The 25,928-nt window shown below is 40.4% G+C and overlaps 1 protein-coding gene across 6 annotated transcripts in view; it reads left to right on the forward strand.

The window, feature by feature from the left end:
• The window catches only part of RASGRP3 (RAS guanyl releasing protein 3), a 104,822-nt gene that overhangs the window by 19,280 nt on the left and 59,614 nt on the right, over nt 1-25,928 (forward strand). For 4 of the 6 annotated variants that reach the window (XM_077772772.1, XM_077772776.1, XM_077772777.1 and 1 more), the window contains exon 1: nt 10,545-10,688. The exons of the other annotated variants lie outside the window; for them this stretch is intronic. The gene's annotated coding sequence lies outside the window, so the exon portion shown is untranslated. Of the gene's footprint in view, nt 1-10,544; nt 10,689-25,928 lie in introns of those variants that run through there. 6 annotated transcript variants of the gene reach the window in all.

Consider the following 25,928-nt stretch of genomic DNA (forward strand, 5'->3'; position numbering starts at 1 on the left):
TCCTGTTTAATTAAAACATGAAGGAAAACTGGAAATTTTCCTACCACTTTTGTTTGTGCTTCTCAAGGTGCTTTCTCAGTTTACCCCCTCTGATCTACAAATGAGAAAATCCGGTTGCAGTAATTTTAGATTCTCATTACTCAGTGGGCTCCTGCTCTGTCTGTGGTCACTTTGTGTGCTCCCAGGCAGTCATGAAGAACATCTTATCCAAAGGCTTTCTATACACAAAAGTAAGTAACCCCAGAATGCAGCCTAGAGTTTGAGCACACAGTGTAAGTAAATCATGGTGATGTTTAATCGAGTGTGTGATAAAGGGAATGAAAACTTTAGGAAAGGATATGGAAATGAGCTTAGAAGCTCGGTCCTCACAGATTTATAACCTAGAGGTGGTGACGGTTGGATTAAAACGTGAGCAAGTAGTTTGGCACAAAGGACTGGAAAACAGGACTTGCAGTTAGCTAGCTGGGTTTGGATAATGCGCTAAAGTGAGGAGCGGAAGTGATTACATAGAACATTGACATTGTTTAGAGTTACAGGCTTCCCCAGCTATTCGAAAGTAGAGCATTCCTATGAAACCTTTTGTAAGCCAAAAATGGCATAAAGCAACAAAGCAGTTACCACTAATTTATATGGAAAACTTTTTGAACTTTCCCACATTCCAAAAATAACCTCTTAGGCTTTTCTGATACCACATCTTACTGATGGATGCACAAAACAAATCGAGAAAAAGCAGATGCTCACAGAGACAGGTCAAAGCCATGGCAGCTTGATGCTGAGATGCTAGAGGTAGTTCCCGGGGAAGGAGCTGGGCAGTGCCAATCTTATGCCACCCTGCTTGGCACTGACTCTGTAAGGGCGCAGTGCCAAATGCTGAACACTATTTTCGCTTTTCACCTTTTTTTGATTTCTGTTGGTTAGCAAAAACAGGTGCTAATGTAGCTCTTTCGTAAAAGTGAAGTGGCATAATTTGAACTTTCAAAATGTTGGATGCCTGCACACACAGTGTTGGGGATGGATTTAGTATAAAAATAATATGGCTATTTTGTAATCACCACCATGGTGTATAAATTTCTTCCTTCATACACTGAGCATTATCCTCCTTCCAAGGCTCGTGAGCTATGGTATGAACCCAGTACGGTTTAGCAGACTCCGAGAATGGAGGGTGGAGAGAGGGGGCTAGGGAGGTGCCTCGAGTTGAGAAAAAGAGGGTTTGGACCTCCTAACTGTGCCTCTCCTCTGATTCCTGCAAAGATCAAATTGTGCCTGCACCATGTATTTAGCTCACATATTTCAAGAAGAAAAAAATTTAATTTTTTGGTCTCATTTTCCCTAAATCAGCTTTGTATTTTCTGCTTTGAAATAGCAATGATGCTGAAACTTGAATAGAAAGGAAATTATGAATCTGAAATTGTCCTTCTATTATTTTCCCTACACTAAATTCTCAGAAAAACAAACACAGAGGCAGCCTTAGGAATTTTTTTTTCCTCTAAGCAACTTCTTTAAGAACTAAAACAATTCTGGAAGCAGCGGTGGCATTTCGGAAGGTTTAGATTTCAGCTTGACCCCTACTCTGTGGTTTATAGGGGTAAGAGCCTCAAAGATGAATAGTTGTTGTCAAATCACGGTTTAGAAATAAAACTACTTGAAAAGTTTGTCATGGAAGCAGTTATGCTTTGATTTGAGTTGTGGGTGCTAACCTTTCCTTCTCCTGCTTACTGAATCCAGCTTCAGCTAGAAAGCTAGCCTTGTCTAAGGTGATTAGATGGAAAAAATCTACCGTAAGGTAAATGTAAATAAATTAGATTAAGTGAACACAACTCTAATGGGGTTTTAAAAACACAAATGAAATTTTACAAAAAGGAAGAAAGAAGAGAGATAAAATATAGGAAAAAGAAAGAGACCAAATGTAGAAGTGCATTTTTAACTTGGGCTGGTTTGCCCAGAAATTTGGGGATTTCTCCAGAGATGCTGAAGAAGGGGGCAGGGTGCTAAGACGGGGGTGTGGGAGCAGTTTCTGGTGGAGGCTGCCCTCCTTATTCAATTTCCTTTTTATTTCTATGCAGCCAGTCTCCAATTTCTGAATGGCTTGTGTTCAAAAGGTTCACTTGTAAATCGATAAAGTACAACTACTGTTGTAATGCCAATAATTAAACCCCAAAGCACAACACAATTCACTCGGTTATTGTATGTGAGTGTAAGCAGGTTTAATTAGAGAAGGATGAGCTAGTCTATGAAAATTTCTATGGCTCCTAAATCATTTGGGGGGTGAGGGGTGGGGGATGGGGGTGGTGGTAAATGGGGAGGGTTTGGAGTCAGATGGACCTGGGTTCTTTTGCATCCACATTTCTCTCTCTCCCTCTCTGTCTCTTTCTCTGCTGCTCACTGTTGTGGGCAGGCTAGTTAATCTCACCAAAGGTCATCATCAGGGGTAATAATAGCATGTTCTTAGAGCTTTATTGTGAGAATTCATTGAGTATTGTGCACAGATGTTAGCTTGCTATATATTAATACTACATTGGTATAATATGTTACAGTATTAATAGACACTAATTGTTATGACATATGATAATTAATCCTTATATATAACTTTCTGCATGTTCCCCTTTTCTCCCAGAGAGATTATAACCTTTGAGAGTAGAGATTTTTCTTGTGTATTTTGGTGGAATCTTAAATGCAATGCACTTTGAACACAGACACTAAATGTTTTCATTTGTTGACAATGATTTGCTTTGTTTAAGGGCTTTAGAGACTAAAACTCTCCACTCTGATTTTTCCACATTTTCTTTCCCTTTGTTACAGGCATCTAACGAGTACAATTCTTATGATAACTCATGTGTCTGGGTATTTATTTTGGCTCAAGGGAAAGAAAAGGGGAAGAACAAGAGTGAGAGAGAAAATTCCCCATGATACTTAGACAAATGTTAAAAGAAAAAAGAAGAGAGAAGGAATCCCAAAAGTGCATATATCTAAGAAAGAGATGACCAGGTAGAATTTACTAAACTTAGAAATAAGAAAGTGATGTTGTGTATATGGTCCCCTAAAAGGAAAAAGAGGTGGGGGGGGGGTTGCGGGGGAGCAATATGGCCTTAGTAACTCAAATTGACCAGCAGGTGGTGTGTCACCCATTTGGAGCAGCTTGTTTGGGATTTGGCACATTTGTATAGATAGATGGGCAGCTTTGCCAGGGGACTAGCTGGCAGAAGATGTTCCTGCTCTCTGGCCGTGTGTGCATGGGATGGATACCATTTAGGAACTTCTACCTAAGGGAATACCTCATATAGGCCCATCAGGGAATCACTGAGAGACGGAATCCAAGGTGCTCGAGCGACACCATACTTCTTTCCGCTTCCTGCATCCTTTGAACCTGGTCTTTCCACCACTTCCAGTGATTTGCTATCAAACATTGGGTCCAGGACCAGAGGATAGAGAATTGAGACTTGGTTGGGAAGAAATGTATAGTTTTATTAATGGATGGTTAAGCTTTGCAGCTCTGGGTCATTTTTTCTTGATCCCATTTCTTGACAATGGCTTTCTCCTGTTTGTGGAGATAATTAAGGCATTTAAGTATGGTTGTACATTTCTTTATATATAAAATCAAGATCTCATTTAAAACTGGGTGACTTAATCAGTTAAACATTGGACTTTGGCTCAGGTCATGACCTTGAGGTCTGTGGGTTCCAGCCCGACGTCAGGCTCTGTGCTGACAGCTCAGAGCATGGAGCCTGCTTCGGATTCTGTGTCTCCCTCTCTCTCAGCCTCTCCCCCACTCATGTTCTGTCTATTTTGGTCTCAAAATAATGAATCAATTTAAAAAAAATTAAAAATGAACAACTGATACACATTTATAGCAGAAACAGTAGGGAAAAAAGTGATAAGCACAAAGGGAGGAGGAGAACACTGACCCCAGTTCCCAAAGATGATCATCAAAAACTTGATACACAGTTGACTTTTGAACATGGGGTTGAACCCCCTTGCATGTGGGTTTTTATCAATAAATACAGCACTCTAAATGTATTTTCTTTATTATTTTCTTAAGAGCATTTTCCCTAGCTTACTTTAGTGTAAGAATACAGTATAAATACATCTACAATACAAATTATGTGTAAATTGGCTGTTTATGTTATGGGAAAGGCTTCCAGTCAATAGAAGCCTATTAGTCATTAAGGTTTGGGGCAGTCAAAAGTTAAATAAGGATTTTTGTGTGGGGGGTCAGCACCGCTCACTCCTGTGTGGTTCAAATGTCCTGTGTATAATATTTCAGACTTTTACATATGTTCACATTTTTTTTAGAAAAATGAGATCATACTGAATAAACTGTTTTAAAACTTGTGTTTTCCACTCAGTCTATGCTGAATATGTTTTTGTGTCAATACACAATAACATTACTCTATAATGATTGTGTAGTGCTAAATCTTTCCAATGTACAGTAATTGATTCAACTGCTTTTGGTACATAGACTTTCTAATTTTTCACTAGTATAAATGATGCTGTGAGAAACATTTCTGCACATGTGAAAATTAATATAATTTTCTTGGGATATATTTCTAAGACGGGCTGATGAATTAAAGGGTATACATATTTTATTATTTTTCTTATTTTTTAATATATTCTTTTTTTAATGTGTTTTTGTTTATTTCTGAGAGAGAGAGTCAGTGTGAGCAGGGGAGGGTCAGAGAGAGGGGGAGACACAGGATCTGAAACAGGCTCCAGGCTCTGAGCTATCAGCATAGACCCCGATGCAGGGCTTGAACCCATGAACTGTGAGATCATGACCTGAGCCGAAGTCGGCCACTCAACCAATTGAGTCACCCAGGCACCCCAGGGTATACATTTTTTAAAAAGCTTTTGCTACACATCACAAAATTGTCTTTCATACAGCTTTTACCAATTTATATACTCTTGCCCCCAGAGTATGAAGGTGCCATTTTCCAAAACCTCCTGCCAGCACTGGGAATTATCAACTTTTTTATCTTTGTCATGTTTAGAAATAATAATTAGTATCCTATTATTTTTTAAACTTGTACTCCTTTTTAGGAAGCTGAATTTTATACTGGTCACTTATATTTCTTGTAAACATTCTTTTTTAAAACATTTATTTATTTTGAGAGAGAAGGAAAGCACGAGTGGGTAAGGGCAGTGAGGGTGTGTGTGTGTGTGTGTGTGTGTGTGTGTGAGAGAGAGAGAGAGAGAGAGAGAGAGAGAGAATCTCAAGCAGGCTCTGCACTGTCAGTGTAGAGCCTAACACGAGACTTGAACCCATGAACCAAGAGATCATGACCTGAGCTAATGTTGGATGCTTAACTGACTGAGCCATCAGGTGCCCAAATATATTTCTTTACTTGTGAAGTCTTTATTATAGTCTTTGCCAAGTATAAAGACTATTTATATGTTAGGGCCATTAACCCTTTACCATACAGGTTTCATTCTTTAATCTCATTCTGTCATTTGTGATTTAATTTTATTTATAATAGGGTTATTTTTGACATACATAAATTTTACATTTTATTTATTTAAATATTTAAAACTTTTAAAAATGGGTTTGGCTTTTGTGATTATAATTAAAACAATTTTCATGATGAAAGTATTTAATCAGTGTTAAAATAATTTTAAGATTATAAAAACAGTCACTTGATTTTCTTCAAGTTTGTGTGTGGTCTTATTTTCACATTTAGCTCATTTGCCCACCAGGCATTTACTTTGTATATGGTGTGAGGTAATTATTGCATCTTTAATTTTTCCTGATACTTAACCATTCAACCAGCTATTATATAATCCATTCGTTTCCCACTGGGTTTAAATATCACATTTAACAAATAAACATTTTATTTTTTTAATATTTTTAAAAAATTTTTGAGATAGCATGAGCAGGGGAGGGGCAGAGAGAGAGGGAGACAGAATCTGAAGCAGGCTCCAGGCTCTGAGCTGTCAGCACAGAACTCGATGCGGGGCTCAAACCCACAAACCGCGAGATCATGACCTGAGCTGAAGTTGGATGCTTAACTGACTCAGCCACCCAGGTGCCCCTAATTATTTAAAACATCTTAAAAAGTTGATTCTATCAAGTAAAGGATTGTAACATATGCAAGTTAGATAATTTTGTCTGTTGCTTTCTCATAGTTCTTTAGTTTAGTTTAGTTTTGTTTTGGTTTGGTTTTGTTTTTGTCTAGTTGCAATGGCTTGAATTTCCAGAATGATGGTAGTGACAGTGAGCACCCTTTCCTTGTTTCTGGTTTTAAGGTTAATACCTCTAGTACTATACCATTAGGTACGATGCCTGTGTTGGTTTGGGATAATCTTGATCATGCCAGGAAAAATTGTCCTAACTCCATTTTATAAATTTTAAAAAACTGATACTGAACTTTATCAAATAACTTTTCTTTAAAAAGACATTTTTTTAAACATTTATTTATTACTGAGAGACAGAAAGAGACAGAGCATGAGCATGGGAAGGGCAGAGGGAGGGGGAGACACAGTCTGAAGCAGGCACCGGGCTCTGAGCTGTCAGCACAGAGCCCGACGCAGGGCTCGAACTCACGAACTGTGAGATCATGACCTGAGCTGAAGTTGGATGCCTAACCAACTGAGACACTCAGGCACCCCTCACACAACTTTTCAAGAGTACCTACTGTGCTGATTCAAAGATTTTTTCCCATCATGTCATCATGCTAATGCAGTCTTAACTATTGAGATTTTTTACAACTCTAGGGTAAACTATGTTTACACATGCAGTTAGTCGGTGGTTTCCATTATTAATCAGTTTGTCTGTTTTTATATCAGGGGTATTATTTAAGCATTCTGTTACTTTTGTCTATTTGGACATTTTATACAGCCAGGAAATTATCTGTGGCTTGAAACTCAGGGAGACCTTGACTGTGTAAGTAATTTGGACTAAAAACTTTCCTTGGAAACAATGTCTCAATACCTTTTACATTGTTCCATGATTATTGATCTGTTGTTTTCCAACTTTTTGAGTCAGTTTGCCTCTAATTAACTCTTTTGGCTCTACTTAAAATATTTGGTATGTGGTATTCTCATTACTGAAAACTTCTAAGCATTTTGTAATTGCCTTTTTGATTTCTTCCCAATGATCTTTCTGTTTTTTTTTTTTAATGTTTATTTATCTTTGAGAGCGAGAGAGAGCACAAGCAGGGGAAGTACAGATAGAGAGACACACACACAAAGAATTTGAAGTAGGCTCCAGGCTCTGAGCTGTCAGCACAGAGCCCGATTAGGGGTTCAAACCCACCAACCACGAGATCATGATCTGAGCTGAAGTTGTATACTTAACCAACTGAGCCACCCAGGCACCCCTCCAATCAATGATTTTTTTTTAAAAGAAGAGTTATATAATTTTTCTAAACTTTTTTGACTTATACTTTTGCAATTATATTATAGTTTTATTCCAGTCTGGTCATAGAATAATGTGAAAATTGTTTCTTTTGGGGGCAAATTACTTAGGATTTTTTGGTGGCCTAAAATAAAATTAGTTTTTGTAAACTTTTCTTATATCTTTTCCAAGAGGAATAAACAGAAGATCTTTCTCTTTAATCATTCTTGTATTCATTCAGCATGGTCTCAGCTTTTTGTCTCCTACAAGAGTCAGGCATCCTATTAGGCACTGCACGATATAAAATGAATAAGTCACAAGCTTTCTAGCTTTCTTTAAGGTTGTCAAAGTTTGGATGGGATATAGATACATTAAGACCGAATTTAACACAAAGAAATGCAATGGTAACAGAATTTACAAAAGAGGGACTTCAACCCTATCATGGGTTCCGGGAATACAAAGATGCCTACGATTCTACTGTGGATTTTGAGAGGCTTTCAGTACAAAACTGTAAAAGAATAAATTCATTAGGTGAGGTCAGAGACAGACTTTTGGAGGCAAGACAACTAATTAGGAAACCACTGTGGTCCTTCAGTAATAAATTAAGACATATAAAAGCTGTTAAGAAACAGGAAGAACAGAGGGGATTTTCACATGTGAGGGCAGCAAGTAGAGGATTCCACATAGGAGGCTGCAGGAGGTAGAAATGAAAGTTTGCAGAAGGCACAAGAGGACACATTAAGGAATTCTTGGTCACTTAGGTCAAGGGCAGCTGAGAGGTCAAGTAAGATAAAAGCAAAAATGTGTCCAGTAGCATCAGTCTTTGGTGACTTGGGGAACGCAGTTTCAGTAAAGTTGGGGAAGGAAGCCAGACTGTAGGCAGATCTCAACTTAAATGGGTTGTGAAGATGATGGGAGCATGAAGTGTTTCTCCAGAAGCTTAGCTGTGAAAGGAATGAGTGGGTTAGGGCAGCAATGAAGGGAACAAAGGATCAAAAAAGATGGTTTTTAAGACACAAAAGTAACATGTGCATATTTAGCTCATGAGGAAGGCAAGTGGACTGGGAGAGAAGGCATGATTGTTGGCAAAAGGCTACTGAGCTGGTAGGAGTCCCAGGGTGAGACACATAGCCTGAGGGTGGAGGGCCTTTGATGGGAGGAGGGCACTTTTTTGAGTTGAAGATGATTGGTACCTATAGGCATTTGGGACTATTTCTTTGCAAGCCTGAGTATCTTTGTGGACCTCAGTTATACTCCTGGATGCTGGCAGAAGGGTCCAGGGTCTTGCTCTGCATTGACAGTTCACTTCATATGTATGATTTGGGATCCATCACTTCTCATAGAAATGAGAGAATTTCTATGCTTGCCTTTCTTGAGGCTTTTTTTTTTCTCTCTCTCTCTCTCCTTTTTTTAATGTTTTATTTATTTTTGAGAGAAAGAGAACGTGAGTGAGGGAGGGACGGGGGAGGGACAGAGGATCTGAATCGGGCTCTGTCCTGACAGCAGCCAGCCCGATGCAGGGCCTGAACTCATGAACTGTGAGATCATGACCTGAGCTGAGTTGTGTGCTTAACTGATTGAGCCACCTAGGCGCCCTGAGACTGTTTTTTGAAGGGTTTTCCAGAAGTCTCTGTCTCATTAACTGTGTCGTATACAACAGTGCATCAGAATAATTAACACCGTCAGTTACAAATAAAGTGATTGATGGATGCCATAAGATCACAAAAGTTTTCAATAAATAAATCAAAATAACATTTCACATCTTTAATAAGCCAACTTTTCTGTGTCTGATTAATGATTGTCACATGAGGAGAAAGGTTTATGAAGGTGACACATTTTAGCACACTGTATTTTGATATCTGTAGTTTATTACCACGAACCCTTAAAAAGGGATTATGTTTTGAAGCTTGCAAAAAATTTTTCTATTTACACTTTGGGCATTCACATATTGGTAGCAAATTAGTCCCCTGAAAAAATGACAAGACTGAGGGGTTTTGATCTTTGTTATTCTGGAAAAACACTATCCTCTGTACAGAGGGAAACTTCTGGTTTGATTAATTCTGTAAATAATTATGAGACAAAACCCACATATGAAAGATTTCCCATCAAGCTCCTCTATTGAGTAAGATCTCACTTATTAAAAATCAAGGTTGACAGTTTTAACAGGCTCATTATGGTTCAAAAATCCCCTGGGGCATTTTAACCTTTTAAAATCTTTTTTGGATGTTCATTCTGCTCAGTGAGCTGACTCCCTGTCATACTCCTTTCTACCCTGCTTGGGCTCTGATCTTAGAAAGTGTCATTCTTACTATACCAAGAAGTCAGGTGCTACCCAAAGTCAGATAGTCCACAGGCTTGCCTTGAAGAGCAGGATGAAGAGGACGGGGTGGGAAAACCTGCTAAGGTGAGAAGTATGAATTCAACTAGACACCCAGATTTGTCAGCAGCGCAGGAAACAGCAGGTTGGTTCAACTTCCTTGCACCAAAGGGGGCAGCAGCACATCTATAAACCGGCTTGTAAATTTGGGGATCATTTCTGATTCCCTGGCTGATCACCTCAACAGTTCTGCTGTGCCCCCAAACGTTGATACAATCGAACCGATAACAAGAGTGTGCAGAGTTTTGGTTTTAAGCCACCTGAAGTCATTTCCAATGGCCGTCTACACGAAGCCGCATTTGATAGCCTTCATTAACCCTCACACATCTGCCCCTCACTGTCCCTTGGTGCAGTAGCCCTGGCCTTTGAAATTAAATATTCTTAGATCGTTAGTCTGCCTTCCTCAGAACAGGCTGCCTTGTTACAGCTCTTCCACCAAACTGAGCCCAGGATGCTGAGAAAATGAAACCAAGATGGAGCAGTACTTTGATGTGCTCCGGCGGCACCTGGGACGCTGCACCGTTTCCACCTGCTGTGCCAGTCTGTGGTTCCTTCCTTGCTGTTCTAGAGCCCCGGTGAAAAGTCTGAGAGAGACAACAGAGCACAGGGACTGCCAGCCTCTCCACCCCACCCCTTACCCCACCCCCTTCAACTTTCCACTTGCAGTGACCTACCCTCCAGGGTGACTTATCAGATGTTTGGGGTTTGCCACTAAAAGAAAACAAACTGTGGAATGTACTGCCCTGCGTGCTAATCAAACGGCTGAGCCAGCTCAGGGGTTACGAGGTTTGCGAATTAGGAGAATAATGATCTTCAGTTTCTGACCTCCTGGCACAGGCGGCAGTATTTATCAGGAGGCGCATGTGACTGGTTAAGACACAGAGCCCCAGCTTGGAGGAAACAGCTGCTTGAGGCATGCTCCGGCACTTGGCAGCTGGACAGGCAGGGGTGCTGATGTGAGGAATATGCGACAGAACTGCCCCAGTAAGTAACTGGTGAACTTTTGAGTGTGTGTGTGTGTGTGTGTGTGTGTGTGTATGTGTGTGTGTGTGTGTGTGTTTTGCAAGGCCCTGACAATTTTTAATTTTGATTTTGTTTCCATCTGGCACTAAAGGAGGTATATTATTTGTGTTATCTGTTGGTAATAGCCATTTGTATTTTTACTGATTTTTTTTTTCTAGAACCTGTCATTGCAGCAACGTTTTCTAACTTAAAGTGTGAATGAGGCATATTGCTTGATTCCTATCTGGGAAAACAGCAAGTTTATTTCCTGGTGTCTGGGATTTTTATGACCCGTGGTGTTTAGGTTCAAAGCCAAGATTCAGATTATGAAGTAGAGAGTGTATTAATATGAATTGATGACTAGATTTGATCTCAATTGACTTTTACCGTTGAAACTTGCAAAATAGTGTTTTGAGAAATTTGTCCGTCTGACTTGACCATTCCTACTCAAGTTCGAAAACTCTTTCATTTAACAATGCATAACAATCTGCAATATAGAACACTAACAAAATAGTATTGAGATTTAGATTAGAAAGCATTTTTGGATTTCATGCAAGCTTCCTAACTCATCAAAAATGTATTTTCTAGTTCTTTAACAAGGTTTTTCAATTTCATTACTTTCAAGCTGAAGTTTTTAGTCACCCCTGGTCTTCCTTACTTTCGATAAAGGAAAGTTAGTGTTTCGATGATGCTCAGTGTCCTTCTTCCTTGCCTGGATTATTAAAAAATGTTGCCTGAAGTTGATTATCGACTCTGGGGGAGGGGGACTCGCTTTCAAATAGCTGAGACCTCTTCTTTCTCGGGTTCATTCGTGGTGGTGCCCAGGCTTGCTCTTAGGAGAGCACAGAGCAGGCATTATACACTGGAGTGGACCTGTTGTTGGGAGACTTCTGTCCTTCTGGACTAGTCACCATCCAGAATGTTTCAGAAAGGAAAAGAGGAAAGGGAGAGGACAGCACCCGGGATCGATGAGGTAAACCTCTGGAAGTGACAGGCCTCTGAATCAGAGCCCCGGGGGAGATAACCAAATCAGTTCCTTTTTCTGGATTGCCTGGACATTAAGGAAGGTGGGGGGAGGGGCGAGCAGTTTGTTTTGATCTGAATTCTTACCAAACAGTTATTTTGCTTGTGACGAGTGCAGGGCACCCCGAAGTGTGTTTGTTTCTCCAGGTGACTGATGGATTGTCAGGTATGCTCAGGTTGTCTAGATTTCTGGCAATTTCTTCCCCCTGCCTGGATGGAGCATGGCTCTCCCTGCACCACTCCCCACCTTGTATGTGGAAGATGGCCTGGAAATGACCTGGGGCACACTGGTCCTGCTGCAGTTTTCCTCAACGTACTTGGTCTGGAGTAGCACAATGGCCAAAGATCTGGGGTGGAAGCCCTTTCAGATGCCCCTCCAAGAAAGTGGCTACTCTGGCCCTGGGAAGATTCTCCCCTTCTTTCCCATAAAATGAAGATGATTCTACAAGACCCAGAGTGTTCAATGAGAAAACAAATATATTTCTAACTCCTCCATTTCTTTGTATGACATTTGTGTGAGGTCCTTGATTTAGCCTGTGGCCACGTGGCCCAGTGACTTCCCTATTTGACTGCAGGGCCCCAGCTGCCCAGTGGGCCACTCTTAGGGAGTTTGTTGCTGCTATAGTTTCACTTTAACCACAAGCCTAGTGCAAAAAAAAAAAAAAAACTATCAGGTGAAATTGATGTCTCCAGAATAACAGAGACACCGTCAGTAAAACGGGGAGGGTCTCACTGGCTATCTCTAGAGTAGCCTTTGGAATTGACAAGTGCTCATATTTTGAAGGCCCACAGATTATTTTGAAAAATCCAATGGTATCTTGACTTTCAAAATATCAACAGAATAATAAATAATGATTGTACATGTAGATAGTATGTCCATAGGGTCAAAGACTTTCAGATCTGGATAGGAATTACAGAATGTGCAATTGAGCGCATTCCTTTCAGAATTGAGAAAACTATAACAAATGTGTCTGGGTCAAAGTGTTAGTCGCAGAGCCAGGAAAGAGGGCCAGAAGCTTCTGCTAGGATTATTATTATTATTATTATTATAACATTAACACTAAGAATTGTAACTTGAATTTATTGTGCCCTTTGCCAAACGATGTGCTAAGCAAATGCATTTATTTCCATATAATCTTCAGTAAGTCTGTGTGCTATGTATTCTGATTCTAGTTTTATAGGTGGAAAAACTGAAGCTCGGGGTCCCCCTTAGCTGGGCAATCCATAGCACAGACCCAACTGGCTCCTGGATCTAACTCCAGAAACTGCACACATTAAAAACTTAACGTGGAACACATACACTAATCTCACACATTTAAACTTAAAAGCTTAATGCTTAATGACATGCTTAACGGAATGCAAATGAGAATATTTCAGTGCAACACAATTAGACACACAACGTGTGTTAAGGCTCTTTCAAATGGTCCCTGGCAGGAAGGGCGAGGTTTCCCCTTGTGACAGTCCAAGCCCAGGCTGTGCAGGGTCACTGACCTGCAGCCTGTTTTTCTCGTTGAGAGTATTCAGTGATGGCTCTTGCATTGGTCAGAATGGCAAGTTTGAGCTCTATCGTTACCCTGGAACACACCACTCTCATTGCCCTTTCTGGCCTTTTCTCTCAGATTTTCCTGTCACTCCTTTCCTTTGGAGGAAAGCTACTCCACCCATGCCCCACCCCAAATATCTGGCTTAGTGGTAATGAAACTATGAGCAGACCTGTTCATTGTTGTTCAACCTGGATCTTTGCTTGTCCAAGTAGGGGGTGGTTGTTCATGAATAGAAGCAATGTAGTCCTTTTGTTTGCTCCATTTGTTCTGAGCTGTGAGGAAAGATGGTAGGCTGGGGGATGGAGGTGAGGGAGGAGGTGTGCTTCTTCTCTGCCAGCTGGGATGCTGCCTGCTCCCACCTTTGCTCAGGTGTACACTTCCCTGCACTGCCGTATATCCCAAGACTGGTCATCATGCTTGTGGGCCATAAGCATGCAGCTTCTCTGGGTCATCAGCCAGAGACCAAGTCTTTAAAGAAACCTTAAAGAAATCTCAAAATTTCATTTGGCTCTCCATATTGTTTCGTGTGGCTCAATGTCAAAATTAGGGCTGGCAATGAGAAAGAGCACTGATAATACATAATGTAGCGGAAGGGCCCTTTGCTTAATCAGGAGGACTAAGTATGGAGACCAGTCATGGGTGTCTTTGAGAAAGTGATCAATGTTTTTTCAAGGCTGTTATATGACAAGATTACACATTCTGAAGATCAAGCCACTTAGCGCAAGAAAGGGAAATTTTTTAATCGACTTCTCACCTACTGATGCTGCTGAAACTAAGCCCAACTCCAGAGAAGGCGGCAATATAGTCTGAGAAACCAGAGTCACTGGAAATTACCTCCAGTTCTTGCTGGGAATGGCTTATTTCCATGGCAGTTGGCAGAGTCCAGTGGGTTATTTATACAAGAGACACATGAGACAGACTCAGAATCACTGCAGTGTCGGTAAGTTATACTCCAGAGCTGGCTTAAAGCAAAATAAAGTGTTTGATTATCTTCTTTGGGACCTTTTAGGATGAGAAAACAAAAGTTGTGATGCCATGTTGCCTGGACTTGTTTCTTTGGTTTTTTCCAGACTGTGTGTTCCAAAGAACCTGTTCCCGAAGAGTTAACTCCCTTGGGTCCCATTTTCCCTTTGCATTGATTGCTCATTTACAATCCCTAAGTTGTTCAGCCATTTGCATGTCACATTCCCTTTTTTTAATGGGTTTGAAAATCTGGGTTTTGTGGGGTGTTTTTGCAGTTTCAGATGATCACAGCAGTCTCTCTGGAGTCCATGTAGGTTCACTGTGTTGGATCTTGAGCCCATTTGTAGTATTGAGGAGACCAACTCCTGCTTTTATGTAGGAATTTTCTGGTATAAAGCACACTCATGCACTTGGCCACAATTCTGTTGAATGAAGGAGGACATCATCACCACTGTTTACGGTGAGGAAACTGAGAATGAGGGAAAGTGAGTGACTTGTCTGTGGTCATGGAACCAGTAACTGGGAAAGCTCAACTCAGTCCTCCGTCTTCTGACTCTGAATAATATCTGTAGAACTGTCCTCTGTAATCAAAAGTGCTGTAATTTGTATTATCTTCTGATGGGCAAAAGGTACATGGGGGACTGATTTGTGATGTACCATCCCATGCATTTCAGTGACGGTATTTCCAAAGCCTATGGATATTTGGCTTCAGAAACAAGGTCAGCCTTGGTTATAGACATGGTAGTATTTGCTTGGGGTAGAATTTCTAAACAAACTTGGTCATTTTCCTCCCTGCAGATCCAGTGTAAGCCACAGTCATACTCACTATGGCATGATGTACTATTCAACTTTTATAAGGCATCTGGGTTTTTTGTTTGTTTTAGATATTAAAAATGAGGTCTATTGTCTAGCACGCTCTCCCATGATCCCACAAAAACCATTATTGGAACCAAATAATGGAACAAAAGCATTTCAATAAGGTTACAGTGCCCTTATTCCCATGGGAAATAGTATACTCTGACTACCAGGGACAGTGTCCCCTGTGACCGTTTCCGTCTGCAAAGTTATCTACCCACAACTGAGAGAGTTCTAGCATGCCAGAATAATCGAGAATCTTCAATAGTAGTCAGTTCTGGTATGGTAACTCAGTTCATTGTATAATGGTGCTATCTGTATGTTGGCAAGGTCATAAAAGTGACAGCACCCGGTCCCTGATGATTTTATGATGCAGCTGCACATTTTAATGGCTATGACTTTGGGGAGGGGGTGGGGGGAAGCAGGGCACAGCTCTTTGACTTTGACAATAACAGCTATTAGTGTTTCTTTCTAAAGTAGCCATCTTTTTCTAGTATGAATGTGAAAGGTAGCCTTCTTTGAATTTAAAAAATTCTGAACAACAGTTAATTCATGAGTTGACTCAAAGAGCATTTTTCCTTAGCAACTACTGTAGTAATCAGAACTTTCTGCACCTTTCAAGAGGACAAAAGGGAAAGAAAAATTTTTAAAAAGAAAGCAAGAAGGAAACTGAGATGGTAGATTAAAGGTTTAGCCTCCTGGATTTCAGTCTGTAGAATAGGAAGTAGTCCCTATTTTAAGTGGAGAAGTCAACTCAGTATATGAATGATTTGCCTGCCTGCAGATACCCTAACATCTTGTAAGTTTCTACGTGATCAAATCAGTCATTTTATTTTTCAAAGGCTCACCTGTTTCAAGTGCTGCCCTATCTTTACACATAACTGTGTGCTACTTTAGGAGGATCTGTCCCCATCCCACCAAATATTCCAACAGCCTTGCCTAGATCATTATGCCATTGATTTCCTTTTGTATTTTAAGTGTTGTAAGTGAATGTGTTCCAGGTACAATCTCTGACAGAAAACTAGTGATGGGGAAAATAAAGTGGAAAAAAGTTTGTCATTAATTCCAGAACTTCATTTTAGTTACTTTGCAGCTGGTTCATTGTTTCAAAAATCACAGACCAGGAGGGTACCTGGAGCACTCAGTTGGTTAAGCATCCAGCTCATGGTTTCAGCTCAGGTCATGATCTCATGGTTGGTTTGTGAGTGTGAGCCCCATTTTGGGCTCTGTGCTGACAGTGTGGAGCCTGCTTAGGATTCTCTGTCTCCCTCTCTCTCTGCCCTTCTCCCACTCATTCCCTCCCTCCCTCTCTCTCTCTCTCTCTCTCTCTCTCCCTCTCTCTCCTCTCTCTCAAAACTAAATAAACAAACATTTTTAAAGAGTGTCTTAAAAAATCACAGACAAATAACTACATTTGAATGTGTGTACGTGATTCTAATTGCTTCTCTTTTTCCCTTCTGAAATATTTGTACTGTGGTTGAGACCTTATCAATTGATGAACTAGGAAGGCAAGAGGCTGGAGAAGACCTTAGGCAAAGAGGCCATAAATCTGCCATGGAATCAGACTCCTAATTAAGAAAGAAAGAAAGAGAAAGAGAGACAGAGAGAAAGAGAGAGAGGAAGGAAGGAAGGAAAGAAGGGAGGGAGAAAAGTGGAAAAAGAAGTCTGTTCAGTCATGCCTCCGTTTTGTTTTGAGAAAATAATGATTTTTCATTTCATTTGACAATTCAAAATGAGCAGAACCAACTCTCCTTGGCGACTTTTATATAATTTCACTTTAGGAAGGCACCACCTCAGGGTTCCTATTCAGGAATTGACACAGTGGTTTGATAGGACTCTTTGGACCTAGAATTGAGGAGCTCAGAAGGACAAATGGCCTCATGTAGCCATACTCCATCAACTCGCCTATGACTATCAAGGAGGAATGTTCTCAAATCTCAAGTTAATATAGAATTCTGGAGCTGAAAAACTGCTCAAGAATTAAAAACTCTTTTAAAATAGAAGAACTGAGTATAATTTCCATACTTGGCTCTGGAAAAATCATACCCTGGCTTCAATTTGACTGAACTTTGGATTCTGCTTTACTTTCAGTTCTGCTTTTTAAAAGAAGAAATTATTTCGTGAATGCATGGAATGCCTGCCATTCAAAATCATATGAGGTGACAGGATGTTTTGCAGATCACTGTTTATGGCAAGGGCGGTGCTCAACTGAATGGTGGTGCTCTAGATTTCTCTGTTGTCTCTTCCCCATCTCACTCAGATTCTAATATGAATCTGTCTCTCTTTTCTTTCTGTAGTTGGCATTTATTATTTTTTTTAAGTTCATTTATTTATTTTGAGAGAGAGAGGGAGAATGTGAGTGGGGAAGGGGCAGAGAAAGAGAGGAGGAGAGAGAATCCCAAGCAGGCTCCATGCTGTCAGCTCAGAGCCCAACATGGGACTTGAACCCAGGAACCGTGAGATCATGACCTGAGCCGAAATCAGGAGTTAGACGCTCAACCGACTGAGCCACCCAGGTGCCCGTGTAGTTGGCATTTAAACAGAATCTGCTGCTGGGAGAGCAAAGAAACTGATGTTTGTTTTCACCACTCCCAGATGTAGACATTATCATTGAGATTCTTACAGAAGAGAAAACTGAATTTCAGAGAGGTTGACTATCTTGCACAAGGTCACAAGCCAGTGAGCAGTGAAGCCAGGGGTCTGGTCCTCGTCCGCCTATAAACAAAGAGTGTGCCTTTTTGATTCAACTGCACTTGTCTCTCACTATGTTTATGTTAAAAACTGGTGCTCACTATGGAAAGGGCAGCCATTCTGTGGAGCCTGAATTTTGCTGGTCTTGTCATGCAGCCAACATTATGTCATGCCTGCTACGTAGCCATTTCCATTAGAGGGATGCTATAGGACCGAGAAACATCCTAGGACTCTGTGGCTTCATAATTGCATCCTGCAGTCTCCTTGTAGCCTGTCCCCAGAAAACGCTCATCCTGCTTGCATTGTTGAGGTGTTCTGTCAACTGTGGCCTTCTGCACCTTGGGCGGCTTCTCTTGCAGAGCCCAGCCTCTGGCTCCGCTCAGAAATCATTACATGATCTCAGATGATGACGGGTATAAAAAGATCATGACTGGAGGACCTGGCTGACTAACAAGCAGTGACAGTTTGCTTTAAATTATATTTGGTTTTTATAAGAAGTGACATAATGTTGGCATCAAAAGAAGCAATCATACTCGCTTAATAAATTGTTTCTTGGGGCCATGATTACAAGCAGATAAAAGGGCAAAGCAGACCTTGAAGCAGGACCAGTAGAACACATCTCATGCTATTTTAATTCTCTGTGTTTTAGAAGAAATACTTCCTTCACCCTCTCTTGGAAGCTGCAGGAACCGTGGTCGACTTAAGCCAGAGATGGTGGTTTTATTGTATAAGAATTGAGGTTTTATTTTTTCAGCTAATCACGATGACTGAGAATGTATCATGCATAGGATTATGAAACTCTTTGGAATTTTCTCTCACATCAAGCTTGTGGAAGAGAGGCTAATACACCTGAAAAATTGTTTTGAGTTTTAATCCTCGGATATGGGAGTTTTATTCAACTAAAAGCTATTAAAACTTTAGTAAATACAGTCTAGTTTAGGAGACTTCTTATGTGGAAGCCTGAGATTACATTTAGGTAATAAAAGTTAAAGAAAAAAAACCCCAAATTTATTTTCCTACAGCTAAGAGAGAGAGACAGAGCATGAACGGGGAAAGGGCAGAGAGAGGGGTAGACACAGAATCTGAAGCAGGATCCAGGCTCTGAGCTGTCAGCACAGAGCCTGACATGGGGCTTGAACTCGTGAACCAGGAGATCATGACCTGAGCTGAAGTCAGATGCTTAACCAACTGAGCCACCCAGGCACCCCAGAAAAACCTATATCTTAAAAGTTTTCTTTCCACGAAGAACATGTAGCTTGGTAGAGCTGAATCAGAGGGTACATGTTGGAGGAGGAACTGGAGAAAAGCTTGAAGATAAGGTGATTCTGATGGCTAAGGTAGTGTTTGCCCTTTTGAAGCATTTAGATATTTTTGTGGACCATTTCAAACTTTTAAAAAATCTTTTTATTATAGAAAATTTCCAACATCTGCAAAAGTAGACAGAATATAATGAACCCTCATGTGTTCATTACCTGACTTGAACAATTTTCAGTGGCCAATCTTGTTTCATTTCTATCCCCATGCATGTTCTCTTGTTCCCATATTAGTTTTGACACAAATCTCAGACATCTAATCATTCCACCCATAAATATTTTAGTATGTATTTAGTATGTATTTCTTTTTTTTTTTTTACAGTTTATTGTCAAATTAGTTTCCACATAACACTCAGTGCTTATCCCCACAAGTGTCCTCCTCCATGCCCATCCCCCCTCCCCCCTACATCCATCAGTCCTCAGTTTTTGTCAGCATTCAAGAGGCTCTCATGGTTTGCCTCTCTCCCTGTCCCCCACCATTTCCGCCCTTCTTCTCCCCCTTGTTCCTCCATCAAGTTCCTCCTAATCCTCCTATACGTGCAAACATATGATATTTGTCCGTCTCTGCCTGACTTATTTCGCTCAGCATAACACCCTCAAGGTCCATCCATGTTGCTACACATGGCCAGATTTCATTGTTTCTCATTGCCATGTAGTATTCCATGGTATAGATAAACCACATCTTCTTGATCCATTCGTCCGTTGATGGACACTTAGGCTCTTTCCAGGTTTTAGCTATTGTGGAGTTTAGTATGTATTTCTAAAATGTATGTTTTCTTTTGAAAAATCAGTGATGTTATTAATACATCTAACATAATTAATAATTCGGGTGCCTGGGTAGCTCAGTTGGTTAAGATTCCAACTCTTGATTATGGCTCAGGTCATGATCTCATGGCTCATGAGATTAAGTCCTGCATTGGGCTCTGTACTGACAGTACAGAGCTTGTTTGGGATTCTCTCTCTAGCAATCTCTTTGCTCCTCCCTTGCTTGTTCCCTCTCTCAAAATAAATAAATAGACTTAAAAAAATAAGAATTCATAACTATTTTTTGGCTTGTCCAGTAAAGAAGTGATATGAATGTATTTGTAATCTGAAAAGAAAACTCTGGAGACAGTGAGGGGAATAGGTCAAATAGAAAAAATACCAAACCAATAGAAGACTCCGGAGATGGATTTGAACCAAGCCAATAGCGATGGAGGAGGTGGAAGAATTTTTAGAATACTTAAAAAGTAAATTGATCGTTCTTGAGATCAATTAGATATAGAGGTGAAGGGGAGAAGGAAGTTAAGGAAAATGTGGAGGTTTTAACTTACATAACCACCACATGAATATGGCAGTAACTGATACAGTGTAGGGATTCCTTGAATCCCTAGTTTTTTGCTAGCCAGAGACGTTTGGAAACAAATCCAAAAATATCTTCCTATTACCCTCAAACAGAGCTTTCAGACTTGGACCATTTGGAGTAATTTTAATTGTTCCACCTTAAGAAAGTCATTAACAAAAATTAGAAAACATCCAAAGTAGCATCTGAAATGTTCAAGGGGCTAGAGGAGCTACTTAGACAGACTGATGGCTGAGACCTCTTTAGTTTACATGTGATAATAGTTGTAAAATCATAAAGGCTAATAAACATGACTTACTCATTAAATCCCCAAACACTAAATGTTTGAAAGATGTAAATTTAAAATAATGGAAAGAATTACATACTGTATATATGATGAAAATGTTCAAACAACAAATCTTGAAAGAATTGTATAGTGAATATTCATATACCACCAATTCAGTTTTAATATTAGTAACATTTATCACATTTTCTTTTTCACATCTATTCATTTATCCATTCTTCTATCCATCCACTGTTTCATCTTTTTTTTTCCCAAAATAAGTTGCAGACAGCAGTGCACTTCATTTCTAAGTACTTCATCATACATATCATTAACTGAAGTCCAAAATTCGTTTATGCAAAGTTTATATTTTACCCAAGAGAGATTGAACTTATACACTTATTTTGCCAAAAGACTGGGACTCTAAGAAGGATAAACACAATTCATGGCTGGTTCTTCCTGAGTTGTTTATGAAAACGAGAAGCTGTTTGGGAACTTCTTAATCCTCAAAAGTTGTGGCCATATGGAGCAGCCATACCCGACCCCCAGACAGCCTTTGAGGCAACGGCAAGTATTGACTTGGCAAAGCGATCTGCTTCCCAGTAAATGTTAATTGAATCTGAATGTGAAGAAACTGACACCTAGAAGCATACGCCGTCTGCCAGTAAGTGATCAGGCAGGTATGAGAACAAATCACCTCCAGCAGTTTCACGCCGAGCATCACCGCCTGCCTGTAACAACTCTGCAGAAGAATCGTGTAACAGAGTGGATGGTTTATTAGTAAAACCTGTAGTACAGGCAACACATTCTATATAGAACCATCCTGAGATTACTCAAGAGGAGCCAGTACTTGGGCAATAGGAAATAAGGTGATCTGAGTCTCACAAAAGAGAGCTCTTGATTCACATATTGAGGGAAAAAGAACAGTACTTTTGTTCATAAATCCCCTGACATTCTCCAGAAAGACTCCACATGGCTTATGGTAAACAGCAAAAATAAAACTGAAAATGGTTAACATAGGAATAAATCAAGGGCCAAAATATGTCAGTTAGTAGAGTGATGGACAAGCTTAGATGTAGAAGGCTTTGAAATGTTCTAAATTAAGTTCTGACATGTTAAATCCTGCCAATTGTCTCGAGAATTAAAAATCAAGCTGAGATGATGTTTAGAAGATGCATTTGTTCAAATGCCTATTGTTGATGAAGATGTCTAGGATTCGTTTGAAGACTGAAAAATTCAGTTACATAACCAGGCATTTGCTTACACAAAAAGCAGACATTCTGATACTAGAAAGAAATTTAGATGTTGATTACCTTTTTCAGTTTCCAGTTTGATGTTCAGACAACAGCCTGTTTCAGTGGTTTTCAACTGGGGACAGTTTTGCCCTCTGGGGACATTTGGCAATGTCTGGCGACGTTTTGGCTGTCCCTTGGGTTGGGGGTGGGATACTACTGGCACCTAGTGGATAGAGACCAAGGATGCCTGCTAGCCAGCCTGCAGTGCATGGGATGGACCCTACAACAAAGAATTATCCAGCCAAAGTATCTGTATAACTGAGGTTGAAAAACCTTGATTTAAATGTGTCAGTTACAGATCTAACTCTAGTGTGCCTTGAAAACACTGTGGATGATTTACATGTGCCATTTCGTCTCATGACTGCTGTTGAAGCGTAAGTAGTGACGGACCTAACACCCTTAATGAAATACTACTGCATTGGTGCCAGGGCAAAAACAGGGTGTAAAATGACCAGTCTTTCAGAATAAGGTCCACAGAAAGCTGAGTTGAGTGGTTTACCATACAAGTCAAAAGCACTCCTCAGTATCTAAGAGCATCAAATGTTGGCAGGCAAGGATACAGATACTTAATTACTAAAAACATATTCAAAGGAATTGAGGCCTTGCTGTTTAAGAGAGCAGGGAAAGAGATCATTAGTTCCTAAGCCATAGGACAGTTCATCCTGGGACTTCTCTCTCTGGGACTTAGAGAGCTCACTTCTCTGCTTCCTTCTTTCCTCTTCAAAATCTCAAGGAGAACTGACAGTATTGGCAGCAGGTGGATTAGATAAACTCCTGCTGCCAACCTGATGATTATGTCTCTGATTTATGTTCTTCGCCTTCATCTTGCCCTTGCTAGTTATATACTCTATGTTTACAACCATGTTCTCTTCCTTTCTTCATTCTTGTTCCAACAGGTGCTCAGACCCTTGGTTATTCCTTCCTCCTCTTGATTCTTTAGCGTCTTCTTCTCTACAAGATAATCCCCATCTGGATATAGGTATGTTTCAGCAGCTGTCTCTCATCTTATAAAAATGTCCCTTGATCCCCACATCAATGTCTCTTCGACTCTGGACAGTCATTAAACTAGTATTCTACACCTGCTGTCTTTGTTTCTTGATCTGTCATTTACTCTTCAGCTCACACCAACCTGGCTTCTTCCCACAGCTCTACTAAAGCTGCTCTTGTTAAGGTTACCATTGACCTCCTTGTAGCAAAAATTTAAAAAGCAGAGTTTCCCATCCTTCTACTGTTTGACCTCTCTCAGTAGCATTCAACACAGTTAATGGTTTCAGGTTCCATAAGCAGGTTCTTCTCTTGGCCTCGTGGTGCAACATGCTTAACATTTTCCTTCTGTCTCTCTGATAACTCCTCATGACACACCACTGCTTCGCCTCCTTTCTCTGACCTCTAGAACCTCTGCTTCACCTCCTTTCTCTGACCTCTAGATGTCAGAATGTCTGAGGTGGAAGGATGGGCTGTCTTTTCCTTTCTCTTTATACTTTCCTCTCCAGTGATCTGAACCATTGCTGTGACTTTAGATGCTGTTTATATGGAGATAATTCCCAAAATTAAATTCTATCTCAAATCTTTCCATATTTGTATAAATAACTAACTACCTCTTGAGACCTGCACCCAGGAGTTGCACAGGCATCTCAACCTTAACATTCTTTTTTTTTAAATTTATTTTTTATTTTAGAGACAGAGAGAGCATGAGTGGGGGAGAGGAGCAGAGAAAGAGAGAGATAGTGAGTGGGAGAGAGGGACGGAGAGAAAGAGAGAGAATATGTGAGTGGGGGAGAGGGGCACAGAGAGAGAGAGAGAATCCCAAGCAGGCTCCATGCTCAGCTCCATCCCACAACCCTGGGAAAATGATCTGAGCCCCAATCAAGAGTCAGATGCTCAACCAACTGCGCCACCCAGGTGCCCCTCCACCATCGCACATCTTTTTTTCCTTTTAATGTTTATTTGTTTTTGAGGGCCAGAGATAAACAGAGCACAAGTGGAGGAGGGCAGAGAGAGAGGGAGACACAGAATCTGAAGCAGGCTCCAAGCTCTGAGCTGTCAGCACAGAGCCCGACGTGGGGCTCAAACCCACGAACTGTGAGATCATGACCTGAGCCGAAGTCAGACGCTTAACCGACTGAGCCACCAAGGTGCCCCTCTACTATCGCACATCTTAAGCAAAACTCTAGATTTCGTCCAGTGTACCTCTCCCTCCATCCTGCCAATCTTCTCTGTCTCAGTCAATGGAGTTATAATCCTGACAGTTTTTCAAGTCTTTCATTCTCTCACATCTCTCGCCAACTTAATCTCCAAGTTACAACTCTTCAAAGAGATCTGTCCTTCCTACTCACCTAAAATAATCACTCTTGTCATTATCTTAGCATCATGGGTGTTTTTCATTCCTAGCTCTTATAAAAACTTACAATTATATATCAATTTCTCTATTTGCCTGATGTTGGTTTACCTCACTAATCTGTGCACACCACTGGGCAGGGATCTGGTCTCTTTTGTTTACCAGATACCCAGGCACTGGCATAATGTCTGGAAGGTAGAGGTATTGTGTTCAGTAATTATTTTTTTTAATCAGTAAAGAACTATTTGGATACTGAGCCTAAACAGACATTTTTTTTTTCCTGATGAGATAAGAATCAGATTCTTTTGGGGCACCTGTGTAGCTCAGTCAGTTAAGCATCCTACTCTGGATTTCTGCTCAGGTTCATGACTTCAAGCCCTATTGTGGCTCTGTGCTGACATTGCAGAGCCTGTTTAGGATTCTTTCTTTCCCTCTTTCTCTGCCCCTCCCCTGCTCATTCTCTCTCTCTCTCTCTCTCTCTCTCTCTCTCAAATGAAAGAAATGAACTAAAAAAAAGTCATATCTTTACTTTTTTGCTGTTTGAATCATACTTTAAGTAGATTAAAAGATAATAGTTAAACATCATTCAGAAAGAAAAGAGAAAAAAAGTTAATCAGTAATAAATGTTGATTGGTGAAGTGATTGAGTAGCTAATTGAAAAATTTACTTAATTTCTTTGTAATCCTATTTATTTACAACATAGAAATAATACTATTACTCTCTTTTTAAGAACTATTTTGTAGAGTGAAGTTAGATTATTGCCCTATAAAGCCCTTTGAAGAAAGACATTAAACAGGCCCACAGCCACATTGGAGATGGTGTACTGATTACACGTATTATCAATTTCCTTAGTCTGAGAATGGGAGTGCACTAATGTCTGAACTTTTGTGGTTTGTGGGTCAATACAATGTCATCCTGCTTCTTTGTCGTAAGCCCCAGAACTGCCTCAGATGCTCAGTGCCCACCAACAAGGGATTTTAGCTTCTTACTAAAACCTCCATTATCATCTTAGACCTCTGAATACCAAAAATATTTTGACAAAGGAAGATGATGAGATTGGAATCATATTTACAAAGTCAAAGAGCCAAATTCCCTTAAAATTAGATTGCTGAGTAGGAATTCCTTGACAGACAGCTTATAGCTGCTTCGTTTCTCCAAGTCTAGGTGGCCAAAGGTCTGCTTCATGTCAGCAAAGCCATACTTTTTAAAGCAGATGGATTAGTTCAAAATCGTCTTTCTGACACATGTACTTTTTATGCCCCAGGGACCCCAGTATGAGACTGGATTCTCTGGGAGCTCACTGTGATGATGTACTTCCCTTTTTTCCATGAACTCACTGTTTACACTTGGGCAGATTATGTTATCATTTTGGCCTTGAGGCTCTCCTTTAGAAAGTGAGGTTGTTTACCTGGTGTATAAAAGGTCCCCTTGAAAAGTAGAAATGCTGTCTGTCTCTTCTGTTCCACAATCTCTTTCTCTTCTAGAACTACAGGGTTTCTCTGTAGTGGACAAAAAAGGCACTATCAGAAGATTGAATGAGCAAGATGATGAAATCAGATGTTTAGAGACCAGTCCTTGCAGCTGCTCTGACCAGTA

Source organism: Crocuta crocuta, unplaced genomic scaffold (genome assembly GCF_008692635.1).
Source record: "Crocuta crocuta isolate KB4526 unplaced genomic scaffold, BGI_CrCroc_1.0 scaffold363, whole genome shotgun sequence".
NCBI lineage: Eukaryota > Metazoa > Chordata > Mammalia > Carnivora > Hyaenidae > Crocuta > Crocuta crocuta.